The 15,123-nt window shown below is 40.4% G+C and overlaps 1 protein-coding gene across 7 annotated transcripts in view; it reads left to right on the top strand.

Annotated features, from left to right (window-relative positions):
* The first annotated feature begins 441 nt into the window (after positions 1-441).
* aktip (akt interacting protein) overlaps positions 442-15,123 on the top strand; it is a 35,291-nt gene continuing 20,609 nt past the window's right edge. The window contains exons 1-2 of one of the 7 annotated variants that reach the window (XM_048547124.2): positions 500-544; positions 3,591-3,677. The gene's annotated coding sequence lies outside the window, so the exon portion shown is untranslated. Of the gene's footprint in view, positions 545-836; positions 858-920; positions 1,141-3,590; positions 3,678-15,123 lie in introns of those variants that run through there. The other 6 variants (XM_048547127.2, XM_048547125.1, XM_048547129.2 and 3 more) reach the window with 6 other exon arrangements.

Consider the following 15,123-nt stretch of genomic DNA (forward strand, 5'->3'; position numbering starts at 1 on the left):
CAGAAGAAGTGAATTGCAGGTACAGTTACAACATTTGCAAAACATCTGCATAAGTACATGAATAGGAAATGTTTGGTGGTACATAAGCCAAACGCAGGCAGGTGGGGCCAGCTTGGTTTAGGAACATGGTTGGCGTGGACGAGTTAGACGAAAGGGTCTGTTTCCATGCTGTGTAAATCTATGGCTCTTGACTGTAAGACTTTATAGAGACAGTCTGTTTTCCATTAGGATGACCTCATCCTGCTGGGTAATTATTCCCAGCACCACCAGGTGGAGCACTCATTGTTTATTTGAAATTAAAAATGGCGTCCGTGACAACCGGCAGACCACGTGATCCACCCTGCGAACGGTTCCGGTTCTGTGACGGTAGTGATTGACGTAGTTATTAGCCAATAGAAGAGCCAGAGTACATACAGCCAGTCCAATGGGACGCCGCAGTGCAAAAGAACGGCCAATGATAAGGGAAAGGGAGCAGTCCTTCCGGTCTGGCTGTCTTTAATCTGTGGAGAATGATGTCGAGTCGTCGGCTTGGGGTGACAACTTGGTACGGAAGTGCTGTTTGTTTTTAGGGTTCACGTGGGGCGCGCGCGCGCGCGCGCGCGAGAGAGAGAGAGAGAGAGAGAGAGAGAGAGAGAGATGTCTGAGATTTTAATGGTCGTTGATGCTGACCCTGTTCCGGCCCACCGGCTGGCGGTGATTTGTCAGTGAGGCGGCGCGTTGCCGAGTGGGTGGGTGCTCCTCGCTCCCATTTTAAGTGACAGCAGGCCGAACTAATCGGCCGGCGAGCCATTGATGACGTCTGGGCCCTGGTGGCCAATCGGAGCGGGCCGTGGTGCCGGGCGGTGGGCAGGCGGCAGGTGCGGAGCCTCCGAGCTATCTCCCCTCCCCCCCACACACCCCCACCACCCCCCGCCCATCCCCTACGCCAAAACCCCACCTCCTATCCCCCGAAACAGCTTTGTCCAGGGCCTTCACCTGGTGCTGTCCCATTGCCCACCTCCATCTTCAACCTGTTACAGATCTCACCTTGTCTGAAGCTCGTTTCCCCGCCCGGGGTTTTAATTCCTGAGCATGACAGGAACAATAATTTGCGTTTAATCAGCGCCTTTCGTGTTTCTGAAAACGTTCCAAGGCATGTATGTATGTGTGTCTATAATTAAGTGAAATCTGGCATCTAGCTTTCTAAAGATATTTAGCAGTTTATCGAAAGAGAGGTTTTAGGCAGTGCAATTGTTGACCTTTGGTTTCTTGGTTATTCATTTCTTTAAATGCTTTGATTTACGTGGTGGTTATTATGGTTTCTGGACATATGGTGTTGTGAAATTTTGTACCTGCTATATTCTTAAGACTTGGCCATAGAAACTTCAGTCCTATCCTGAATGTTGTCTCTTTTTACCTGAGCGCTCTGTGAAAGGACGACTGCGTCTCTGTCGGTGGGTGACTCCTCAGTCTGTTCTTGGTAGATCTAAATTTGTGAAATTTATGGCTTGCCATTTATTTCTGGCCTGTCTTTCTACTCAGGTTTAAGAAAGATGTGTGGTCATGTCTAAATGATCTTAGCTTGTCAATAGTTTTGAAACTTTATACATAGAATTGCTTAGGTTACAGGATGTGCTAGATATCTCCCCAACATGAATGTAGGTTGGAATTTATAACCCATGTTAGAATCATGGGATAGAGCAGACTATTTATTCCATCAGTTGGAGGTTTTTGTTCATAGCAATTATGTAATTATTTTTTCTTATTCCTAATTGCCTGGAGGGCAGTTAAGGAGAGTCGGCCACATTGCTGTGGGTCTGGAGTTATCTGTGAGCCAGACCAAGTAAGGATGGTAGTTTCCTTCCCTAAAGGACATTACTGAACCACCAGATGAGATTTTCTGACAATTGGCAATGGATTCATGGTCATCATTAGATTCTTTATTCCAGATATTTATTGAATTTGAATTCCAATTCCAATATCTGCTGTGGCCGGATTCAAACTCACTTCCCAAGAACATTACCTGGGTCGCTGGACTAATAGTCCAGTGATAATACTACTAGGCCATTGCCTCCCCTTCATGATTTGCACTTTCCTTCAACTTGAGTATTAGGCACTTTTGATTGTTATCACTTATTTGCATATTGCTGGTCATTCTTCTTCACAGTACAGAAAGTGGTCCTTTGGCCTGTTATGTCTGTGTGTTGGTTACCAAATGTCCATCTATTTCCTGTTTCCTTGCATCTGGCACGTAGCCTTGTGCGCTATGTTTTTCTTCTAGTGCCCATCTAAATAGTTGTGTTGAGGCTTCCTACCTCCACGAATCGGTTTTTCAGACAGTGAGTTTCATGTACATTTGGCCTTTGGATGATTTTGCTTTTCCTTGAATCGTCACTAACCCACCACTTTGCCTTAAAAACCATGTGCCCTGATATTTGCCCATTCTTTGGAGAAGATTTCTCCCTATGTACCCTGTCCCATGCCCCTCAGAATATTGTACCTCAGTCAGAATCGCCCTTCCTGCAATAAATCCCCCCTCTTTCCCTCCTATAAGAAAAATAGCCCCAGCTTATCTAGTCTCTTCATAGGTGAATCTCTCCAATCAACGCAACATCCTAATGAATAAGATAATAAAATGTGAGGCTGGATGAACACAGCAGGCCAAGCAGCATCTCAGGAGCACAAAAGCTGACGTTTCGGGCCTAGACCCTTCATCAGAGCTCTGATGAAGGGTCTAGGCCCGAAACGTCAGCTTTTGTGCTCCTGAGATGCTGCTTGGCCTGCTGTGTTCATCCAGCCTCACATTTTATTATCTTGGAATCTCCAGCATCTGCAGTTCCCATTATCTCTAACATCCTAATGAATCTGTCTACACCTTCAAGGCAATTATTTCTTTCCTACTGTGTCACAACCAGAACTGCAGTGTTTTATAGCTGAAGCTTGCTAACATGATGTTGCTGAAAGGTTTTATAATACAAAGCAGAGAGTCAGATCTGCTGATTGATTTTGGGGGGTAGATAATGGATTGATTTGGGGGAGTAGATAATGGGCATCATAGCAAGAAAACACCTTCAGTTTTGTTCAAATAGCACCATAGGTTTTTTCTCTTTCCCCGAGGAAAGAAAAACACTGCTGTTTTTTTGCTTTTCCTCCAAGGAAAATTTTACATGGCATTTGTGTTAGTAGTCTCTGCAGTCCAAAGGTACAGTTGTCAGTGTAGACAGTGAATTTTTTTAGATGTGTACTTGAGCATAGATCATACCTTTGCTATAAGCTTACTGTCAACTATCAAATTTAAATTCTAGATGTACATAATGGGATTCTCTTTAATGAGAGATGTGCATGTTGTCTGAATAATCTCAGCTGTGACACTGCAACATTTTGATAAACTACATAATGTAGCATAGTTATTCATTGTTCTGGTGGTTTCTACATGTTGATTATCCTCTATAATCTATTCCTATATATGGTGAAATTGCTTTTGAGATTGTTAACTAATCTGTATTGTGAAGTAAATGTCTACAAGAAATTGAATCCTCCTTGCTGCTTCTGAAGTTGTGGAAAAATGATGCTCATTTGGCCCCCTAACATCTTGCATTGTTTAATAACAGCCACCATATCCTGCCAGAAAAAATATAGATGTAAAAATGCCTATAATTTGAAGCTTTTTGGAATGGAGTCAAGATTGTCTAATTCTGGTAAGTTACGCAGATGTTGTGGCATATCATAACAAATCTCCTGATGAGAATTGCTGCAAGCTGCAACAGGATTTGTTTCATTTTATGCAGGAGATGACTAAATGATTTATGCCAAATAAAATAACACATCCCTAAAGAGTAAATTTGGGACACTTTTTTTATAATCCTAAAAAGTGAATTCTTTTTGATGGCACTGTACAAATAAATTGTTGTGAATATTGAAACCTGTAGCTTTATTGATTCATGCCAGAGAACTTAGAAATGCCTCTTTTGCAGCACCTTGCAGACTTTCTTCATTTAAATAATCTTAAATATTGGTTCTGTCAAAAGTACATAACCTCCTCTTTCCCCACATTATTCTCTATCTGCCAGGTTTTTTGTCCACTTGTTTAATCCATCTATATTCTTGTGCAAGTTCTGACTCCTCCCCACCTTTTTTGGGTTATCTGCAAACTCGGCTATACTCTCCTCATCCAAGTCATTAAGTATACTTATGAATAATTGTGGCCCCAGTACTGATCCTAGTGGCAGTCCACTGGTCACTATCTTGAAAATGTCCACCTTGTCCCAGCTGTTTTTTAAAATTAGTCATTCCTCTATCTATGCTAACATTAAAACCTCTAACATCATGGGCTTTAACCTTTTTATTAAGTAGCCTAACATAGTCCCTTACCAAACACCTTCTGAAAACCCAGATATGATGCCAAAGTAGGTGGTGTAGTGGACAGTGAAAATGATGATCAGTGCCACATGACCTTGATCAGATTGGCTAGTGGCTGTGGAGTGACAGATGAGTTTAATTTAGATAAATGAGGTTTTTCATTTTGGTGAGGCAAACCAGGGCAGGCCTTGTACAGTTAATGGTAGGGCCCTGAGTGTTGCTGCTGAAAGATCTAGGGGTGTGGATCTTTACTTTCCTTCTGAAGGTGATGTTGCAGGTAGACAGGGTGGTGAAGGTGTTTGGCACACTTGCCTTCCTTGGTCCAAACACTTCAGCATAGGACTGGGGAGTGTCACGTTGTGGCTGTACACGACATGCGTGAGGCTACTTTTAAGAATACTGTGTACAATTCTGGTTGCCCTCCTACAGGAAGGATGCTCTTAAACCTGAAACAGTTTGGAAAAGATTTAAAAGGATGCTGCTGCAATTGGAAGTTTGAGCTGTAGGGAGAGGCTAAATAGGCTGGGCTGTTTTCCCTGGAGTGTTGGAGGCTTAGGGATGTCCTTGTAGAAGCTCACAAAATTTGAGGGGTATGGATAAGGTGAATAGCCACTGTCTTTTTCCCAGTGTGGGGGAATCCAAAACTTGAGAGCAGAGGTTTGAGATCAGGGGAAGGATTTTAAAAAAAGGGCCTGAGGGGTAACTTTATGCAGAGGGTGGTGCATGTATGGTATGAGCTGCAGAGGGAGTGGTGGAAGCAGGTACAATTACAACATTTAAAATGCACCAAATGTGTCTGTGAATAGGCTGGCGAATGGGAGTATGCCAGATTGGATTTCTTGTTAGTGTGGATGATTTGGACCACAGTCTGTTTTGTGCTGTGTGACTCTGTTATATTATCCTTTTATCTGTCCTGCTCATTACCACGTCAAAGAATTGTAGTAAATTTATCAGGTGTGATTTCTACTTCATGAAACCATCTTCAATCTGCCTGATCATATGTATTTCTAAATGCTTGGCTATTACATAGAATAATAGGATTTAACATCTTCCCAGTAAGAGTTGAAACTTGACTTAACGCAACTCACTTGGTTAAACTAAATTATAGTTAACTATTCTCTTGTCTCTTTCCTTTGCTAAATAAAGCTGCCATTTTTCCAGTGTGTCTGCTGTCTTAGTCTTTGTAGCTACTTCTGTATTGTAGGGTGCGTTCCATCAGGTACTGGGGACCTTTTGGTATTTAGCACCGAGTTTCCCTAGCACTCTTCCTAGGTGATATTTACTGAATTTTACACCTTGATTGTTTAGTAACTTTTAAATGCTATTCATATTTTCTGCTGTAGAGTTTTACTACAGTCCCGATACAATTTCCTGCATCCTGTTATTTTCCCTGCCCTTTTTGTTGGCTTCTCCAGTTTAGAGATTTTTATAAAAAAGTACTTGATGTCTGTCTTGATATCGTAGTTTAGCTATCTTCTTCCTCATTGGTTATGTTTTAGTTTTTAAAAACTTTCAAAGCATCTGGTTTATCATGATAATTTGGCATATTGTACTTTTATCTTTGAGTTTGATGGTGCCCTTAACTTCCCTGGCTAACCGTGGCTAGCTTATCCCTTCCTAGAATTCGCCTCCTACACTGGGATATATCTTTGCTTTGAGCCATTGACTATTTTCTTAAACATCTACCATTATTCTGCGAATGTGTTTACTAAACTCCTTTCCTAGCCCACTTCAGCCAAATCTGCCCTCATTCCTAAGTAATTGCCCTTACTTGAACTTAGCTTTGCTGACTCAAGTTCCTCCCCCTTGTAGTTAATGCAAAGTTCTACTATGTTATGTTCACTGTTTCGCAGGGATTCTTTTACTCTGGTATTATCTTGTACACATCGCTAGATCCAAAACAGACTCGTGCTTGGTTAATTCCACAACTTATTGTTCTTAGAAACTGTCAGTGAGTATAGTCTGAATTCTTCCACATGGCTCCCTTTGCCAAATGAACTATTTCAATCTGCATGAAGATTTCAAGCCTATAGACTACTACCAGTATTACATTACCAATGTTGTCATAACATAAAAAATAATTTTTTTCTTATGCCAATTGGGTGGCTAGTATTGCATGCACATGGTTCCCACAGGGATGGTGAATACTACTTGATCTGGGTGCGTACTAATTCACTGAACTAATTAGTACACTTCAATTTTCATGTTTATTTCTAATGTTGCTTTATTTACAGGCCTGATCACTGTCTTTTGTTAAGCCCCTATTTATGATGTATGTTTGTAGCTGATGGACAGCTGGTCTTGTCCTCTGGACCTGCTGACTTTGGCCACTTCCAGCTCCCCAGTGTTAAATCATGTAAATTAGTTGTACTTTTGAGTTTAAACTTGCCTGTGTGCTTTAAGTTATAAACCTCTACTGCACTTAACAGCAGCTTAATTCAGCAAAGAAGTTAAATAACCTATGGTTTCTTTCATAGGGCTAAATTTTTCATATCAACCAGGGAGGGGAAATAAGTTGCTTTAGAAACTTTAAAATCTTTGAAATAAGGAAGGATTTATCAGTGAACCAGTTGGTGTGATCCTCTTTAAGCAAGTGTTCTTAAAATAGTTTAGTTTTGGATATGGCAAGAATATATTATTAGTTACCCATGACTTCAAATTACGGGAATGTTTGAGCATTTTGAAGCTTGTTTTTCCTTTTTTTGTTCCTCCTTGTGTTTAAACTACTGTTAAATTTTGCCTAAAATTATATTGGATTATACAGGATCTGTGCTGATGTTCCATAAATGTAATGCAGGAGTGTTCACCCATCTCATAATATGACACACACAACTCAAATTATTTATTATATTGAAGAATGAGGTCAGATTTTGGCACTTGGTTTTGTTTCAGGTGTGTTTTTGTTTTTGTTTTCCTCACTGGGCACGCTTGGAATGAGTTGCTGCTGACTGCTTTTGAGACTATTAAAAACGGTCAGCTATGCAAATAATGTTGGGATTAATAGTTTGCTGTGTTGTGCACTGTAACCATACTGTTGCTGGGAGCTGCATGTCTTGTCTTGTTCCAACAATGCTTATCGTCTAGCTAAAACAATGTATTAATTTGAAAATGTGCATATTTTCAGTACCTTTTTTCTGCTTCCTAACTAATTACAGTGCATTGCTGGAATTAGTATTTAAAAAAAACAATGATTTTTACACTTTCACGAATTTGTGACAGTGAGCTGAAAGTCTCCTCTGCTTTTTCTTCATTTTTTTTCTTTGAAAACGTAGTTCCAATAAAATTTTAGTTTAGATCTAAGACTTGGGTTTTTGCTGAAATAATTGTCAGAATCACTAAAATCATAATTATAGTACTCACTGGCTAAATGTCAATTTTGTAATTTTCCCTTTGGATTAAGAATTTGTTCTAGTTCACTTTATACTGGGACCATTTTGTGCCATGTGATTGCTGATACTGGGAAATGTATTGCTACTTCTCTCAAATTTGATTCCAGTTATTTCTTGTGTATTATTTTGGGAGGCTGACAGTGTGTTTTAAACTGCTGATTCCCATTGCTTACAAATAACCTAATAGTGGTCTAGTGTTTTTGTTGTTAGCTGCTATTTAGCAAGTTGCTTTAGAAACTTTGGAATCTTTGAAATAAGTCTTAAAATCTTAACATGGCTGCACACCATGGGTTTGGGACAACGTGATACTGGCATCTGGAGAATGTTGTGGTTAGCTGTAAAGGAAAGTAATTACTGGCTGGCTACTATTTTCCATATAAAGGAAATAGTCAGTAATAGAGTTGGAGCTCAATGAGTCTCAACTTCAGAATCTTGATGGAAAGTATAAGTAAATTGATAAAGCCCTTCATAAGGAATATCACATTGGAGTTTAGAGAAATGGATGATCTTAGTGAAGCATACAAAATTGTCTACCCTGTCAAGCTCCCTCAATCAGATGTTCCTGCCAGTGAGAGAGCTTTGAATTAGGGGACATCGTTTTAAGTGTCTTTATTCGGCAGCTGAAATGTAAAGGTGTTTCTTGAATGGTGACTGGGATTCTCTAATAATGCAGAAAATAGTATCTACTAGATCAATGAAAGTATTTACAGTGGATGCTTTTTAAAAAATGAGTTGAAGGCTATGGGGAAATGAGGTCAAAGGCAAATTATCCACGATCTTGTAGAATGATGGGCTGGATGGCCTTACCATAGAAAACCTTGTTCATTCCTGCTATTTTTTAACAGCAGGATTGATTTGGTGAACCTAACCATTCCTAAGTGTTGCCTAATTTTGTTACTTTTCACTTCCCATTTGAGAAATAGATACCAATTGTTCCCCTCTCCTTTTTTTTGTATTTCTTTCTTGGAGCATTGATGTCACTTGTGAGGAGTGCATGATGTTTTTCCCCCCCCTCATTGCCCTGAAGTGGTGGTCTGTTGCTACCTTGAACTGCATCTGGTGTGGTTCCACTCAGTGTACTTGGAAGGCTTCCAGTATCTCTCAATCTGTCATCAGTGAGGGAGCAGCAAGATAGTTTAAATGTAACAAGTAGGAGCAGGCAAATAAAATCTTTTTACTGGTGCATAGATGGATTCTATTAGTGACTGTATCAAAGGTTGCAGGGAGAACAGGAAAACCATGCTGAATGATAATGGGCACAGAGCACGTTGCTTGTGATAGAAAAATAAATAGCTTGAGAAACTCCACAGGTCTTGCTGCATCTCTGGAGGCAAAGCAGAGGTAATGTTTCTAGTCTAGTGACCCTTCAGAATGGCTGAGATTTCCAGCTTCGACAGTTCTTTCGTATTTTGACTTAATGTTGTTTTTGACCTTGGATTAAGGCTATTTTAGTGTGGACAATGGTCTTCTATTTGGAGATTTCAAATAGATAAGGGTGGATGAGGTAATGCTCAAGGAAAGTTGAAAATGGAAGTGTTTTGCAGGCTGGGTAACTGTCGGTTTTTAAGAATGAAATGATTTTGCAGCAAACTTTTTTTATTAACCGGCATCTATGGGGCTAGGAAGTGTGCCAGTTTATCAAATATTACAGATAGTCAAGAAGTATGTACAACTGCGGTAAAACCCTGAACAAGCAAAACTTTGAGAATTCAATATCTCTCAAACGATGTGAAAACATCAATGTAAAAATACGGTAAGTAACAAACATTGCAGGGGGCATACACCAGCTTTATTTAAATTGTATCGTAAATACTCTGAATTTGCAGTAAATCTCAGTATTTGAGGTATGTAACTTTTGCTGATCTATCAAGACCATTTGTTGATAAGGTGTTGGTTAAAACAAAGTTTGCTGTATTTGGACGGTTGTGCTTTGAAACAATGTGAAAATGATGGCTGTTATCATGCTCAGCTTAATATTTACGTGAAAGGTATATTAAGAATAATATCCTATAAAGTAATTCTTTTGAGGGTCCTGGAGCACTAGCCTTCTGCTGCCTTGCTTCTCCAGCAGAAATGTGTTCACTTCCAACAAGTCTTAAGATTTTTTTCTTCCCAAGTATACATTGCAATTATTAGCTATGTACTTTTTAGGGTCCTTGTACATCAAAGGCCTAAAACTCATCGACCAGTAGTCTAGGGCTTGTCAGTTTTGTTTCACTTAGGATAGATTTAAACATGCAACAGTTCCTTTTAAGGAGAAATGTGCTAATCCACTATCTTAACCACCTAGTTTCATGGTTTGTATTAATAGCTTTAATTTCAGGAAGATAACATTTGTACAAGTAAGGTAAAATGCTGGATTTCAGAAACACTTTGAACGTGAAATAGTGATGGTTTAGGCGTGATCTATATTTATTCGAGATTAGAATTTAGAGGGAGAAAACTTAACTAATGGATGACCTTTTTCTGACCATGTGATAGAATGTCACTGTCAATATCTAACCTAATAAAAGCTTTAATTTCTGTATGGAATTTCTATACAAAAAGCAGCTGAAAGCAATTTGTGAAATAAGGTATTGTCTTGGTAGGACCTGCAAATCTACAAGAAGCTCAATAACTGAATGAGAAGTTACTCATATTAGTGAGCTTGCAGACTTGCTCGCCAAGCCAGTATGTTTGATTGCAGATGCTTTGTCACCCTGCTGGATAGCATCGTCAGTGCATCTGTGGTGTTCTGCCCTGCTTGTTATTTGTATGACTGTTTGCTAGCATGGTTGGTATTACTTCCAGTTCTGTTTGTTTTCAGTGTTTTGTATATTGGGTCTACTACAATGTGTTTGGACTTCTGGTTGGAAAACCAGGTCTCTGGGAATTCCCAATCATGTCTTTGTTTGGCTTATGTTATGACAGATGTGTTATCTCAGTTGCATTTGTGTCTTTGTCCGTGTGTGTTGAGACTAGTGAGAATTGGTCACGTCTCCTGGTGGCTAGTTGGTGCTCGTGTATCCTTATTACCACTTTACTTCCAGTTTCTCCTATGTAATGTTTCTCAGTCCTTGCATGGGATTTTCCATGTTACATTAGCTTAATTGGTTGTGGGTATGGGATCCTTTACGTTCGTCAGTAACTCTTGCAGGTTGGTTGTTGGTTAGTGAGTTACCCTGATACCTAGGAGTCTGAGAGGTCTGTGGCCATCTCTGATAGACCTCTGTACGGTAGGGTGACTTAGTGTATCTGGCCATGTTGTGGTTTGACTCTGAGGTAATGGATGTTGACTTTTGAGTATCCATTTTTTTTTAAAAACTCTATACAAATGTTCCTGTTTTACTTAGCACAATTCTGGGTTGCTTGTTGTGGCTCTTTTGAATAATGTCCTGTGGGATGGTTGCTGGTGTAATTAAGTACCTGACTTCTGTGGGTGGTCTTTCCTTTGAATGCTGGTCTGGAGTTCTGCATTTTGCTTTCTACTGTTTTATGTCCAGGAAGACAAGTCAGTTGGTATTCTCTTATTTTGTGAATTTTATTCTGGTGAGCATGTTGTGTGTTGGTAGGTTTCTTCCAGTCTCGTGCATTTGATCACAAAGGTGTTATCTATGTAGACCCAGAGTTTGGCTTGGATAATGGGGAGCATAATAGCACAAGCCAAACAGACCTGCTTGGGAATTCCTGGAGGCCTGGCATTTCAACCAGAGCCCCAACAACAAATGCATTGAACTGAACTGATTTCTGGAAAAACAGACTCCGAAGTAATACCAACCACCCCAGCAAAACAGGCATATAAGCAACAAGCGGGACAGAACACCAGTACTTCACTGGAGGTGCACTGATGTTACCCTGCACAGTGACAAGACATCTGCAATCTAGTACACTAGCTCAGCGAGCAAGTCTGCAAGCTCCTCTGACTAGAGCTACAAATCTTATCAAACTTTATTCATCTTAGTATCAATCAAAGATTCAGTTTTGTGGCTAAGCATTGATGTAAATTTCTGTTTTGCAAATGGGTTGCAGGGTGCAAGTTTTTTTTATTTGGGTTGGAGTGTTCTCTTTCTCACATACAATTCAGTTGGAAGAAGTCAAAAGTTTTGAATTTAAAGATGGAATTAACCAAGTTCATGTCTCAGCCTTGAGGTGAGAAGGCAGTAGAAGAGAATTTAGCTAGAGATATTGGAAGTCTGGACTGTAGCTGTTTTGTTCAAATTCATTGCAGAAGAATTGAATCTCCAGGCTCAGCAAAGGAACTGTGGAAAGTTTTTGACCTTCAACCTCCAAAGTGGCCAAAGACATTCTGTAAGAAGCCATTAAAAAGGAGGTTCAATAGAAAACTTTAGTTTAAACTTTTGTTTAAATTGTAACCTAAGCCTTTTGTCTGAGGTGGTGTTTGCCTTACTTAATCTGCAATATTGCAGATGTAAATTCACTTTTGGCGTATAATTCTAGTATTTGAATTTCCAATTTAAAGGTAACAATTCCAATGGGACTGTAATACCAGGCACAACTTATTGCAAGTTGATGGGGTGAATGAACAACTAAAGATAAGGCTATTAGACGGGAGGGAGAAAAGGCAAAGGTCAGTTAAATATGCAGGTCACAATTCTTCATTTTTAAGGAGATAAATGTTAGCAACTAGTGAGTTTTGAGAAGACTTGTAGCTCGGGTTGAGGTTCTAGATATGAGTTTGCTCGCTGAGCTGGAAGGTTAGTTTTCAGACGTTTCGTCACCATTCTAGGTATCAGTGAGCCTCCGAAGCGCTGGTGTTATGTCCCGCTTTCTATTTATCTGGTTAGGTTTCCTTGGGTTGGTGATGTCATTTCCTGTTCTTTTTCTCAGAAGATGGTTGATTGATTTGGAGCCAGTGTGTTTGTTGATGGAGGTCCGGTTGGAATGCCGTGCTTCTAGGAATTCTCATGCGTGTCTCTTTTTGGCTTGTCCTAGGATGGATGTGTTGTCCCAATCAAAGTGGCGTCCTTCCTCATCTGTATGTAAGGATACAAGTGACATGACCCACTGTCACTCGTATCCTTACATACAGATGAGGAAGGACGCCACTTAGGATGGATGTGTTGTCCCAATCAAAGTGGCGTCCTTCCTCATCTGTATGTAAGATACGAGTGACAGTGGGTCATGTCACTTGTATCCTTACATACAGATGAGGAAGGACGCCACTTTGATTGGGACAACACATCCATCCTAGGACAAGCCAAAAAGAGACACGCATGAGAATTCCTAGAAGCACGGCATTCCAACCGGACCTCCATCAACAAACACACTGGCTCCAAATCAATCTACCATCTTCTGAGAAAAAGAACAGGAAATGACATCACCAACCCAAGGAAACCTAACCAGATAAATAGAAAGCGGGACATAACACCAGCCCTTCGGAGGCTCACTGATACCTAGAATGGTGACGAAACGTCTGAAAACTAACCTTCCAGCTCAGAGAGCTAACATTCTGGATGTGAGTTTGCAACTGTTTGGTTCATAAGCAGTGAGAAGCGATGAGTAGAGCATGAAACTAGTTTCAACTAGATGAAAAGTTACATTGTCAAGTAAATCTGATTCTTCAGAATTCTGTCTCAAAGATTCTAGTTGTTTTGGTTTTTTGTTTTAGTTTTTTTCCCCAAAACACCAAGGGGATTAGACATGTGTAAAATTGTGAACTGTTTGATTGCATAAGTGAAAGGTAACTGTTTCCAGTGGCAGATAGGACAATGGCCAGGGGATCTGTGTTTTGCTGAATGGGAAAGACCACCAAAGGGTGGTGTGGTGTGCATCAAGATCAGGGAGGTGATGGCCTAGTGACATTATTGATTGTTAACCCTGAAACCCCAGGTTTGAATTCCACCATACCAGATAATGGAATTTAAATTTAAAGAATTACAAATCTAACAGTGACCATGGAAAAATGACTTTTTGGTAAAAGGAAACTTCTGTCCTTAACTGGTCTGACCTGCATGTGACTTGAAACCCACTGCAATGTAGCTTTGTGACCTGCATATTTAACTGGCCTCTTGCCTTTTTTCCCAATCTAACAGCGTTCTCTTTAACTGTCCTCTGAAATGGCCTAGCAAGCCTCTCTGTTGTAAGAGCCAGAGGAACAAATGGTTTGAATTTAAATGTGCACAGTTACAAGAAAATTTATTTGACCTTTGTCATGCATATTGAAATTGGCAGGTACAATATTGTCACCATCATAGATGTGCCTGCAAGGGAAACAGTTGGGAATTGAATACCTAAGGGCTGGTGTATTTGTTGAGGGGTTAGGGTGGAGCGGTGGTGGTGATGAGGGGCTGCCCCCTCAGTATGAAATGAAGTTGCTTCTTTAAAAGATTTGTAGAGTCCGAAGGCACAGAATCTGTGGTGGGAAGATCCTGATGGGAATTATGTACAAGTCTGTAGCAGTAATCAGGATGTGGGGCAGAAACAAAATCATTTGATGTTGTAATCGTGCAAGGCATGCAAGAAAGGCACTAATAATGGGCACTTCAGTATGCTGATGGACTGGAAAATAGGGTTGGCAGTGGATCCCAAGGGCAGGAATTCTTGGAATGTCTAGCAGCATATAGTAGAACCCTCTAGGGAATAACCAGTTCTGGGAATTGATGTGTAAGGAGGCAGACTTGATTAGCGAGCTCAAGAGAAGGAACTATAAGGGGACAGTGACCATGATAATCATAAAAATCACCTTACAGTTTGGGCAGAAAAAGCTGGAGGTGGCTAGAGTTCATTGCAATGAGAGCCGAGTAGGAATGGCAGGAGTTTTTGATGGTCGCAGGGGAGGCACTGAGGAATTAATCCAAAAGAAGAAACAATGTGGTGAAGGCTAGTGAGAAGCTAGAGTATTGCGAAGTCTCTTTCAAAAGTGCTCTTCATATCTAAGAGATGAGAAGCAAGGGTGGATGTTGGACATTTGGAAAATGAGGCTGGAGAGGTAGTAATGGAGAATAAAAAAAGTGCAGAAGAACTGAATAGGTATTCTGCATCAGACTTCAGGTCAGATGACACCAGTAACATAGCAAACTTCAAGGGATTCAGGGGTCAGGTGAATGTAGTGGCTATCAAAGGATGTGCTGGGAAGCTGAAAAAGTGTGAAGGTGGATAAATCACCCAGCCTGGATGGACTACATGCTAATATTATGAAGTAGATGGCTGAGGAGATTCTGGGGGATTAGTGTGATCTATCTTTCAGCAATAAATAAAGACAGGGAGGGCCCCAGAAGACAGTTTTTATAGACTGGTTAGTCTGACCCTGGTCTTGGTAAGATTTGAGAACCTGTTACTAAGGATGCGATTTATGGAGTATGTAAGAGCATGGTAAAGTAGGGCTGAGTAAGTGTGACTTGAAGGGGAGGTCATGCCTGACACATCTATTTAACTTCTCAAAGCATTCTATGGGCAA

Source organism: Stegostoma tigrinum, chromosome 16 (assembly GCF_030684315.1).
Source record: "Stegostoma tigrinum isolate sSteTig4 chromosome 16, sSteTig4.hap1, whole genome shotgun sequence".
NCBI lineage: Eukaryota > Metazoa > Chordata > Chondrichthyes > Orectolobiformes > Stegostomatidae > Stegostoma > Stegostoma tigrinum.